Here is a 13504-nt window from a genome sequence, read left to right as displayed (position 1 = left end):
GCCTCAAACTCAGAAATCCGCCTGTCTCTGCCTCCCAAGTGCTAGGATTAAAGGCATTCGTGACCACGCCCGGCTTTTTTGTTTTTGTTTTTGAGTCAGTCTGTTTCTTAACCTCATTTTTCCTTTTTAATGCAGTATGACTCATTGGCAGAAAGCTCTCATGCCATCCAAATAAAGCCACTTTCTGCAATTTTACAGTATACTATAATAGCAAATTTGCTTTTCATATCTATAACAACTCTTGCTATATAAAGCTTGATATTTTATTTTTCTTCTTCACATAATGTTCTAAATAAACATCAGAAAATCCCTTTGAAGGTGATTGCTTCAGCTAGAATCTGTCCTGTCTGCCCTTCATTTTTGATTGCTACCTGCAACATAGACAAGATGATTCAAGCTCTCACATCATCTGACAATAAGAGTGTACTAAAGATTAAAATAAAGTGGGAGAAATAAATGGGTTGACAATGGTTAAGCTGTAATAACATGCTGTTTTATGACCAATACAGCACTGACTGTAAGAGTCTTTACAAGTACATAATCCCTTTTTAAAAAAATATATTCCTTATTTTTATTTAATCTTTTTTTCTTTACACTCCAGATTTTATTCCCCTCCTAGTTTGCCCTCCAACTGTTCCACATCCCATACCTCCTCTCTATCCCCATGTCTCCATGAGGATGTTCACCCCCAACCTTACTAGACCTCTAAACTCCTGAGGCCTCCAGTCTCTTGAGGGTTCAGTGCATCTTCTCTGACTGAACACAGACTAAGCAGTCTTCTGTTGTATATGTGTTGGGGGCCTCATATCAGCTGGTGTATGTTGCCTGGTTGGTGGTCCAGTGTCTGAGAGATCTCAGGGGTCCAGGTTAATTGAGACTGCTGGTCCTCCTACAGGGTCATCCTCCTCCTCAGCTTCTTCCAACTTTTCCCTAATTCAACTACAGGGGTCAGCAGCTTCTATGTACTGATCGGGTACAAATATCCGCATCTGACTGTAGCTGACAGTACATAATCCATTAACCATTTCTATTGTCTTCATTTCTTTTCTTCATTCCTTTAGCACAGGTACCCAGCTTGTCCTCAACAAATGAGCATTGAGGTTATTCTCATGTTTAGGCTAGCATGAATACAACTGCAATGAACATGAGAATTCTGATACTTTTTAAAACTAATTTCTTTTTTTTTTAAAGATTTATTTATTATTATACGTAAGTACACTCTGTCTTCAGACACACCAGAAGAGGGCATCAGATCTTATTACGGGTGGTTGTGAGCCACCATGTGGTTGCTGGGATTTGAACTCAGGACATCTGGAAGAACAGTCAGCGCTCTTAACCGCTGAGCCATCTCACCAGCCCTAAAACTAATTTCAAGTACATGTAAAACATACTGAGAAGATTGCTAGGTTCCATGGTAATTCTGTCATTTTCATGAGAACTTGGTACAATGGGGTTGTTTGGGTGTAGTTATTATGTCCAAATGTATCAGAATACAATATGTATTAAATATGTGCAATTTTACATAAACTATAACAACACAATATGGTTTTAACTAATTTCAGTTAATATCTGTGGAAAATCTCAACTTCCTGTTATCAGAGTTTATTACTAATATACAATCCTGTGTCACATCCAGATTCATTGTTCAATTCTGGACCATGCTTTGTTTTCACTTTTTTTGTTTTCTCAATTAAATCATACCTAGTGAGATTTCATTTATGTGACCCTAACAATGTATTCTGTATCACTAAATTCTAAGCTAAAGTCCTCTTTCTGTGGCTTTGTACATTATTTCAGATCAGTTTCAGTTTCACACACTTACTATAGTTTGCTAAATGAATAACTTTGTAGAATATCTTTTACCCATTACACCATTATAGTGATGCTTAAAAAAAATAAAAGAATGTTGGGTATGTTCAATTTGCAGCATAAATTCAAAACAATCTGAAGAAAACTCATAACAATATATAACAGGAAAGCTGATTCCAAAGCTATTTGCCATGTAAAAAGACCCTCAAATTTGTCAATAGGATTATGAAGAAATAGTATACATTTTAGCACAATGTGGATTCCATCCGTACTTATCACAAAACTACAACAATCAAAAGGTTTACAACATTTGTGAAATAATAATGGGATACAGAGAAAAAGCCAAGAACATAAGCCCCAAATTATAGTCAAGTTTTAATGGAAAGTTTTAAAGACTGGCCAAGCCAGCTCAGTCAGTTTACAAGGTCTTGGGAGGGAGTGAGGACTGAAAAGAAAAAGACAATTAGACAACATTATAACATGACTCCAGCCATTTCTCAGGCTGCAGCACCTTTATTTTTCCCAGTCTTTTTATACCATTCTAGGTACATCCAAAGAATAGGGTTAGTTCTTAGATAAAAGACAAAATGATCAAATAAGGCAATAAACAAAGTCCTGTAGTCACTGGCTTATCAAGATATACGGAATGCCACACATTCCTTCGCTGTGCTTACCTTGAGCTTTCTATTAGCCCAAATGTAAATATTCTTATCTGAGTCTACTTCTTTGACCTAGCCCAAAGTCTAATTCTTGCCAAGTTCCTAGAAACTCTCCAAGAGCTCTCCCAAAAAGGCCTAAGGAAACTCAGCCAGGAAAAATGTGAACATGACTAATATTGCCTATGATTGCATGTGTATACAAATGGAACAAACATAGACTTTACAACTCCCATAAAATAACTCAAAGTGACCCTGTCTTAGTCAGGGTTTCTATTCCTGCACAAATATCATGACCAAGAAGCAGTTGGGGAGGAAAGGGTTTATTCAGCTTACATTTCCACATTGCTGTTCATCACCGAAAGAAGTTACAACTGGAACTCAAGCAGGTCAGGGAGCAGGAGCTGATGTAGAGGCCATGGAGGGATGTTCTTTACTGGCTTGCTTGCTTCCCCTGGCTTGCTCAGCCTGCTTTCTTATAGAATCCAAGACCACCAGCCCAGAGATGGTCCCACAAGGGGATCTCACCCTTGATCACTAATTGAGGAAATGCCCCACAGCTGGATCTCATGGGGGCATTTCTCCAACTAAAGCTCCTTTCTCTGTGATAACTCCAGCTGTGTCAAATTGACACAAAGCTAGCCAGTACAGACCCTTAAACTGTTATATTTCTGACCCTCCAGTCACTACTGATCTCACTTTCAAACAGAGAGGTCCCATGCTCTAGAGCTCTCTCTGTATGGAGGTGATCAGAAAGGTGGGCTGTAGCTCAGTAGCCCCTCCCCACATGCTTCCTTATGATCTCACACAAACCCAACCCCACTGAGCTCACACACGAACGTTGAAGAATATGGCTTATGACACATAATGTGGAATCTACCCTACCTACCTGCACACCACCATGCACACTTGAGAAACCTCTGCATCTCAGAAACTTTGTATACTGGAATGGAATTTGCTTGAATAACACCATTCATTGTGACTGGTAGTAGTGCAAAGGTAAAAGGATTTTAATCAAATATTGATGATAGATGATCCCCATCAGCTCTTCTCTACCAGTTTCTAAACTATTTGTAAAATTTATCACATAAAACTGAATTTGCAATGCAATGTTCAGAACTTCTAGAAACCAAATCTTCAGGTTTGAAATCTGTCTTCTCACTGCACATCAAAAGCAGTGCTTGTGTGTGCCCACTGGACAGTGATATTATAAGCAACACAGCTTCCTATGACAAGAGATACAGAGCCTCCTACTCCCCAGGGAATCCATACTCAGGCAAGGTCCTCTGCTCAGATCACTTGTATCAACAGAACCACAGTCTGGTTCCAGTCCAATCAGATTGGACTCTGATAGCTTAGCCAGACACAACCGCCATGTCATGGTTTATTGTCTCCCTCACAGCTCTCTGATGAACTGCACCAGAGAAGAATATGCAAAGAATCTATAAGGTACCTCCCACTGGTGCTCCTCCTGATTGTTAGCCTGCCCAGAGCTAAAAGTTCTGCCTAGAGTCCCTCATGGATTTTGACTACCTGGCATGACAGTAGTAGCTCCCTCCCCTATTGGAGGATTAGAGATGAAGTGACTCAGACAGCACAGGTCTTCCCAGCTCTGCTCTTCTACCCTAGGGGCAGACAGCGCCTTAATATGGTAAGTTATTTTGTTTTGTTTTTCTTTTTTTTCTTAATATGGTAAGTTTATTACCATAAATATGGTATTTCCATATTTATTACCGTAATTACATTTATTACCATAAATATGGTAGTATTGTATTTTATTAGAATCTTTTACTCTCCTGGGTGTGGAGAGCTCTTGGTATGACTTCTAGGAAATTTGGCTGGAGTATCTGACACTGGGCTAGGAAAAGGAAGTAAGCTCAAAAAAAAAAAAAAATACAGCTGAGGAATGTGTTCCTTATATCTTGATCACTGTGATAAGTCCCTGAATATAGTGACCACGGAACATTGTTTATGTCCTGCTTGTTCCTTGACTACTTTGTTTATGCCTCAGAACTGACCCTATTCTTTGTATGTACCTAGGCAGAGTCAAGGTGGGTCAGTGTCTGTTGGCAGATTTCCTAGCCTGCTGAGGCATGGAATGAAAAGAGGAGGTACTGTTGTGCCCTGAGTCCACAGGAAACCCAGATGAACCCAAGAATTTCGAAGTCTGCTGCAACTCGAAAAAGAGTCTTTTTATTGTTTCAAGTTAGATCACCTGCCACACACTCACCACATGAATACTGGCAAGCACTCCTGAGTCCAGAAAACACTGGGTTTATATACAGTATAGTTAGGAATAGTGTGAATGTTCACAGAAAAGGGGAGCAGAGGGCTGTAATCATTTGGAGGAATAGTACTGAAGCGGGAGGGTGTGTTAATGGGAGTCTGTTCAGGGACTAATTTTATGGTCACTTGTAACTGTCTGTGACCTGACCTCTGATCTTCCTTGAGCTTGTTACTTCTCTAAGGTCTCAGGGACAGGCACCTGGAGAGGTCTGCTGCTTCTCAGGAAGAGGGTTGATTTTTGGAAACACAAAGGCAGGGAGGATGTCTCTAGCTGTCTCCTCAGGATGTCCTCATTAAGGGGGAGTTTTATGGGTAGTGCCATTGTAATGCTAGGGGAGGGCGAGGCAGCCCCTTACTTGCTGCAGGAGGGTGCAGCACAGAAACCAGCTGTCTATGTATTGTGCGTGGGGGAGGAGGGGAGCTTCTGGTGTGTGTGGGGGGGAATGCAGAGGCAAACTGTACACAAGTCTCTCTAGTATCAGTAATTTGGGGGTTCCTACAGTACACTTGAGGCTCAAGGCGAGGGACTGAAAGTTCTATTGACCTTGGTGGAAGGAAGAGGGAAGTGTCTCTGGATAAGAAAAGATTTCAGGAAGTTGTTTCTGTTAGCTTATGGCCTTGCTTTCCATGGTACTGTGGGGTATAAAAAGGCTATGAAAAATAAACTGCAGGCTGCTGCAGCAGCAGTATTAACCAGCAGTCCTCCCAAATCTAACTCTTGGCTTTGGATCTTTTGTGTCCTTTCCTAGCTTTAATCCTCGCTTGGGTCCAGTACAAGGAAAGAAATTAGATTCAAGGATCTCTTTCCCCTCCATCCTTGTTTCTCTCTTATCTGGTATTAGGGGGTGAAACGGGGTGTTAGGGAGATTAAGGGTGGGGGAAAAGAAGAAACCACAAAGTAGCAAAGACCAGCTACACTGGTTAATGTTAAAAGAGGAGCCAGCCTAGGATGGATTTTGTATTCCATCTATGCTGCCACCCTTCAGTCTCTTTTAGGTTCAGGTTCTAGGTTATGCTTTGAACAATTTAAATATGGACTGGAGCACCAGCCGTGGTGGTGCACGCCTTTAATCCCAGCACTTGGGAGGCAGAGGCAGGCGGATTTCTGAGTTCCAGGTCAGTCTGGTCTACAAAGTGAGTTCCAGGACAGCCAGGGCTATACAGAGAAACCCTGTCTCGAAAAACCAAATATATATATATATGGACTGGAGACTGTGTAGGACCCCCTTTCTGGGGACCCCGCTCTTGTCTCGGGATAAGGGCTCACCCAGAGAACACGAGAGACCTTCTTGATGTAAAAATCATGAGGTAGTTTATTGACAGAGCTCTGGGCCGATGTGTATCCCAAGCAAGAGATAGAGGCATCGACCACGTGGCTCAAAAGCTGGGGGTTTTTTATAGGGAGAGGGTGGGGCTAGCAGGAATTGACGCAGTTACACACGATTGGCTCATTTAAACATCAGCAGAATGATTACAGGTCAGCAAAATAGTACATGCAAGTTAGGAAGGATGTCAGGAATCTGAGGGGCGGGTCAGCGGAACATCTGATTACTATGTAAGACTTGCCCAGGCCTGTTCCACTGGTTTCTCAGCCTCAGGTTCCAAAGTCCACTAAAACCTCTTTTCGACAAAAGTTACATGAATCAGACCTCAAATTTCATCTTAAATTTCATTTCCCTTCAACTGCAAGTCTAGCCAATGAGGTAGATGGAAATTTTACACAGCAAAGATACTCCCAAGATTATTTCTTAAGTGCCCTAAAACAGCAGGTTAATGACAGTGTCCTATGTCCTAAGTGAAAGACCACAGATGATGAAAAACACAGGAAAAGGAGAAGATAGAAAGTATAAAAGCCTGAGTTCGAGGCCAGCCTACAAAGTGAGTTCCAGGACAGCCAGGGCTATACAGAGAAACCCTGTCTCGAAAAAACCAAAAACCAAACCAAACCAAACCAAACAAACAAAAAAAACTGGGGTTGGGAGGTCTTATGCTCAAGCTACTTCTTATGCTAAGTAAGCTTCTTAAGAAGAATACCATCTGCCAGGCATGGTGGCTGCATGCCTCTAATCCTAGCACTTGGGAGGCAGAGGCAGGCGAATTTCTGAGTTCGAGGCCAGCCTGGTCTACAGAGTGAGTTCCAGGACAGCCAGGGCTACACAGAGAAACCCTGTCNCCTGGTCTACAGAGTGAGTTCCAGGACAGCCAGGGCTACACAGAGAAACCCTGTCTCAAAAAAAAAAAAAAAAAAAAAAAAAAAAAAAAAAAGAATACCATTTTTTATACTACTTACATGGGGGAAATCAAAGAAAATGGAAAATTTCTATGAAGTCAACAGAAACATGAAGAAACCCTGAAGTCAGTAGAAACATCATACAATGGGACATACTCAGGAGGAGTCTAATCAAACAGTGCTGCATAAGTGGAACTCAGTGTATTGCAAAAACATTACTGACCAAGCCTATAGTGTTCTTGGGACTGATATCCACAGTGGGAAATTGTGTTCTCAGAATCTGAAGCAGCTCCTTCCAAAGACCCTGGTCCCAGATCATTACTTTAACCCCCTAGCCTGTATTGGAGAAGCAGCCCTCCACCAGACAGGTGGAAGGGACCTTGGATAAGCAGACCTTGAATAATTGCTATGATAGGCAGGATATACAGACCTTGAATGAAATGCCTTATTGGCCTGGATAGAGACATCTGCCTTGACTGCAGATGCAAGTTCCCATGGGAACTCAGCTGATTTGGCTGCCACGCTGACATCACTCTTCAACGTAATCCACCTGGAGCAGGGGATGGGTTTTGTGGTTTTGTATATGTTGTGCTGAATTTGAGCCTTGATCAGAATCTTGTCTTGGCTTCATGCTTTTCTTGCCCCTGCCCTTTTCATTTCCAGCCCTCAACTCAGGTGAACCCTGTTCATCCTCTAGCCTCTGGATGGCTACACATTACCAGCTCTCCCTATTAGCACCAGGATACTCCTAACCATGTCCTGCATTGCCAGGACAATGACCTTCTATCCCACAATCCACTTGGCTCAGTTCCCGCCCTCACTGGTGTGATGCCATTTTCTGTATAAAATAGGAAGCCATCTTCTCCTCGCTCTTCTTCTTCTCTCCTCCTCCTCTTTCTTCTCTTCCCCCTTTCTCACTCCTCTTCTCTACCCTTCTACTCGCTTCACCCCCCCTCCCCCAATTCCCACATAATAAACCCCTCTCACATGGAACACCTTGGTCTGGTCTGCTGCTTGGTTTATCCACCCAAAATATAAAATTCCCAAGCATATTTCTGGAATTAGAAAAGGAGCTCTGTTTTATCTCTACACCTCAGGGCCTTAGGGAAAGCCTTGCTTGATAAAGCCAACACTCAACACAACAGTGTTTTTTTGTTTGTTTGTTCTTTTACCTTTTCAAATGGTTGTCACCAGATATCATCTTGCCCATGTGGCAGAACTGTGCTTTTCTCAAGAAAAAAACCTGAACCTTTATGGCACACCAGGCCTTAATGTTGATTGTGATCCTGTAATGCCCCATTGAGCAGCTTGTTGATAAGAGGATGAGCTTAGTGACTGGTTGAAAACCAGGGTTGTTTCCTTTGTTGTGGTTTGGAGCCATATTTCTGGACAATCCTGGCAAACAACCATGTGTATCCTAGCATTCTAATTTCTTTTTTTCTTTCTTTCTTTTTTTGTTTTTTCGAGACAGAGTTTCTCTGTATAGCCCTGGCTATCCTGGAACTCACTTTGGAGACCAGGCTGGCCTCGAACTCAGAAATCTGTCTGCCTCTGCCTCCTGAGTGCTGGGATTAAAGGTGTGCGCCACCACGCCTGGCCACATTCTAATTTCTAACAGGCTTGATTAGCACACTACTTATCTGTGTGGTGTTTTACAGGTCATCCTCCCTCAGCTAAATTATACTTGGTGTGACTCACTATACTATATCCTAACCATTAGTAAATCCTTTATATCATCAATTCTATTCTTTTACATCAAAGCTTGATATTAGATTGCTATTCAACACATGAGATGACTTCCACAAAATTAACCTCCAAATGGATTGTACACCTTAACATTAAGTGCTTAAAAAACAGAACTTGTAGAAACTAGGGCTTTCCGAGTTTGGCATTATGCTAAGGATGTTTCTACTCAAAAGACACTCTTCCAAATGCTCTGCACAGATGCAGTCCCCACAGTGAAGTTATTCAGAGGCTACAGCTGGGTCCATCGAGTGGCTAGGACCTCACAGGATCTCATAGGTGGCCACTGGTTCCCATTCAGCCCCAGGAAAGACCCACCACACCAGCTCCCGCCACTCAGCCCTCTGCTCCTCCCTTTGTGCCCAGTGACCCTGTGTTCTTCAGGTCCTGACTTCAGCCTGAGCTCTCACAACACTCAGTAGGCTCTTTCCCTTCTTCCTCCTGGAATCAGGTTAGGTAGCTTGCATAGCCCATTATTGACTTTGCAGTGGAGTTATCAATCTGTCCCACAAGTGGAAGGGTGCCCAGGACATTAACAATTAGAGATTTTTGGGAACAAGATTTTTGTTTTGTGGCTGTGGGGATCAGACCTGGGACAAGTGGCTGAAGTGCACATTGCACACACCAAAGGTGGCCAGACCTCCAGGTTCTCCCAGCACTCCTCAGTCCTCACCTGTTACAGGGCATGGCTGGCATACCCCACCTTGTACCCTGCACTTTCCAACCTAGGGGCTGGGTTTTCACCTCTCCCAGAAACTCTTCCTATATAATCAAGACATTGTGTGCTCTTTGTCTGTTTCTGGGTCTCTCCCTCTCCTCCCACCTTTCCTCCCTCTCCTTCCTCCTCCACTTTCCCTCTCCCTCCCTCCCCTCTGCATTTTTCTCTCCCTGCTTGCTTTGCTCTGTTTTTGCTCTTTCTCCCCACCCCCAACTACCTCCCTGTAGCAACTTCTCTGACTTCCTTGGGATTAGTGATTTCTGGTTTCTAGGGATCATTGAACCCACTAGAGACCTGCCCCCAATAAACTGGCAAATACTTTAATTTGGCTTGGTCTTAGGTAAACTGCAGCTAGTTTTCACCTAGTAGGTATGAGGACCCTGGGAGACAAACAGGAAGCAGATAACAAACTGCAGTGGAGCACTATTCTTAGCCAGCACATCTTCCTCANAGTCAGCTATTGGATGGAACACAGGGCCCTCAATGTAGGTGCTAGAGAAAGTACCCAAGGACCTGAAGGGGGATGCAACCCTGTAGGTGGAACAACAATATGAACTAACCAGTACCCCCTGAGCTCCTGTCTCTAGCTGCATATGTAACAGAAGATGGCCTAAATGGCCATCATTGGGAGGAGAGGCCCTTGGTCTTGCAAACTTTGTATGACCCAGCACAGAGGAAGGCCAGGGCCAAGTAGTGGGAGTGGGTGGGTAGAGGAGCAGGGGTGGGGAGTGTGTGTATAGGGAACTTTTGGGATAGCATTTGAAATGTAAATAAAGAAAATGATAATAAGAAAAAAATTCATAAGAAAAAAAAAAGAATTTTAGGAATAAAAGAAGGAGATAAATACCAGCTCAAAGGGCCAGAAAATAGTCTTCAACAAAGCAATAGAAAAATTTTCTAACCTAAAGAAAATGTCTATTATAGTAATACTAGCACACAGAACACCAAAGGGCCAGAAAAGAAAGTCAACTTGCCATTAATAATCAAAATGCAAAACATACAGAACAAAAATTATGATTAAAACCAACAATGGGAGAAGCCTGAGGAACACATAAAATCAAACTCACTAGGTTATGTCCCATTCCTCAATGGAGACTCTAGAGGGCTGAAGGGCCAAACTGTAGATTCTGAGAGACCGCTGTCTACTGTTTTGACCCATTAAATGCATGTCTCTCTCTCTCTCTCTCTCTCTCTCTCTCTCTCTCTCTCTCTCTCTCTCTCTCCATCACCAACCCTGGCCCCAGCATTAAAGAGCCTATTTCTTTGAAATTCTGGTATATACTGAAGACAAACTGAGACATCCAGTTTTAATTTTCCATTGGTAGACAGCCACTGTTAGACAAATTGGACTGTGAGACATTCTAATAAAGCTACTTTCAAAATATATACAGGGATTCATTCTATCAATTCTGTTCATCATGAGAATATTTAGTAATATAATTGTGTGGGTTTCTCCCCCCAACCCCTTCCACAAGGAAGATGTGCCAGCTAACAATTGTGCTCCGCAGTGTTTGTCACCCATTTCCTGCTTTTCTCCCAGGCTTGTCTCATACCTACCAGATGAGAAGTAGCTGCAGTTTACCTGAACCCACCATGAAGCCACAAAACAAAACTCTTGTTTCCTAAAATCTCTCTTTAATTGTTAATATTCTGATTACCCTTCTACTTGTGGGACAGATTAATAACTCCAATGCAAGCTGAGTAAGGGATGCAAGCTATCTACCTTGATTCCAGGAGGAAGGGGAGTGACTACTGAGTGTTGTGAGGACATCTCAGGCAATCTCTGAAGTTTCCACCTAGTGAGCACAGAGCCACTGCTCACAAAGGGGGTCGGGGAGGAGCAGGCAGCTGGAGTGTTGGGTTCTCCCCGGGTTGGGTGGGAAGACAGATGGGTAGATTATTGGAGGATAGGCACAAGTGCTACTGAAATGCAAATCTCTGTAGATATAGAAAGGGTTTGGCTCTGGACTGGAAGTATGGGCCAGGAACCAATGTGCTGTGGTTTTCCTGTTCTTAAGGGAGTTGCTACTGTCACTCAAGACTCACTGGCCAGTCAGGGTCTCCAGGTAGACCTGCCAGTCAGATCAGGCAAGGTGTTCTTCCTGGTATGGTGAGAGGTGCTTTGAACTCTGATGGTGGGTGATGTGAGGGGAGTTCAGGAAAGCTCTGAAATCAGGAAGTGGTTAGCACAGGGTCACTGTCCACATTTGCAGAAAGCAGCTGGCTGAGCATGGGAAGCTGGTGTGTTGAGTCCTCCCTGGGGCTGGGTGGGAAACTGTGGTAAGCTGTGGTCACCTGTGAGGTCCCTTGTGGTTTTAACCACTCTCTGAAACAGGTGGTGGCCTCTGAATAACTTCACTTATGGGGACTGTGTCTGGGCAGTTGGAGCAGCAGTTTATGTGTAGAAACATCCTTGGCAGGATACCAAATTTGGCGAGCCCCAGTTTCTCTAGTGTCTTCTACAAGTTCTAAGTTTGATATTTTGGTGTAAGATCCATTTGGAGTTAATTTGTGGAGGTTGTAAAAGGCAGTCCATGTGCTGGGTACTCCAGTATTAAGCTGTGATGTAAAAGAGTATAATTGATAATGTAAAGGATTTACCAATGTTTAGGAGGAAATAGCCTCACCAAGAATGTAGCTGAGGGAGAACTGCCTCTAAAACATCCCACATGTAAGTAGTATGTTAAGCAGGTCTGTTAGAGATTAGGATGCTAGGATATAGGACTGTCCAGAAATTTGGCTCTAAACCATGACAAAGGAGATGCTCCTTATTTACAACCAGTCCAATTTAGATTACATATTTCCTTCCACTTGGAGCTATTTTCCTTCTATTCCACAAAGACAAGAAAGTATCACTTCAGCAATTTTTCTTCTAAAGCATTCAAATATCATGTTATATACACACAGCAAATGCCTGCACTTCAGTGTGGAAATCTGTTCTCAACCTACTTCCTCAGCTCACCTGTCCAAAGTATTCTCCCAGAGACAGAACAAGACTATCTTAGGGTTGTCATTACTGTAATGAAACAATACAACCAACCGTGCTAACTTAAAAAAAAAAAAAAAAAAAAAAGCACTTAATCAGGGGCTTGCTTACAGCTTCAGGAGACATCCTCATTGAGGAGCATGGTGGCAGGCAGGTAGACATAGTGTTGGAGAAGTACCTGAGAGCAACATCCTGATCCATAGCAGCTTTTGAAACCTCAGACCCTACCTCCAGTGATATACCTGCATCTAACTGCCTAAACTGCATTAACAGTTTAAATAAGATATTCACATATATTAGTCAATATCTGGTTAGTTACACTTTGTGTGTGATCATTTCATTTAAAAAGCATAAAGGCCAGAGACTTTTCTGTTTTTAACTTTAATATTAAAATATTTCCTGTCACTAGATATATCAGAACTTCACATGGATTGTTCTCTTCTCCCTGAGGTCAATGATAGAATTCTAAATGAAGTGGGAAATCAGTTAAGTTTAAACAGTAAATGTCAGTTAGAGCTGTGGGTGTGTGCCAGTCATGATTTCATCTAACCTTCATAATCTAGATAGGAGGTATTATCCTCAAGCTATAGGTAATTCAGAAGTGGGAGAGGTTAGCTGTATAAAAGATGTTTTCAAAATGTATACTTTAATGTCAAAATAATTAAAAATCAAATGCAAAGAGTGCCTTCCACCCAGACCCCAAAGGCTTTACATTCCCTGTTCATTAATAATGAAAGTGAGAAGTTAGAAGAGTATGGTGTCCAGGATCATAATTTATTAATACAAAACTCAAATCCACCACACTTTAAATTCTGTAGAAAAGCTGAGGTATCCTTTTAAAAAAATAATATTTAAAAAACATATTAGGTCTTATAAAATTAAAACTAGATCAAGTGATGTTGGGGTTCTGGGTATAAGGAATTAATCTACAATTCACTTCCAAGCCTGCTTAAAATCTAAAATTGTGTTTCTGTAATTATAAATAAACTATGTCTGTATGTAAAGTACTGTATGGAATATTAGTTGTAGCTTCTGATTTCTGTCTAGAGATTAGTCATGTGGCAAATTTCTGAAAA

Source organism: Mus pahari, chromosome 15 (genome assembly GCF_900095145.1).
Source record: "Mus pahari chromosome 15, PAHARI_EIJ_v1.1, whole genome shotgun sequence".
NCBI classification, from domain to species: domain Eukaryota; kingdom Metazoa; phylum Chordata; class Mammalia; order Rodentia; family Muridae; genus Mus; species Mus pahari.
This window is presented reverse-complemented; position numbering follows the sequence as displayed.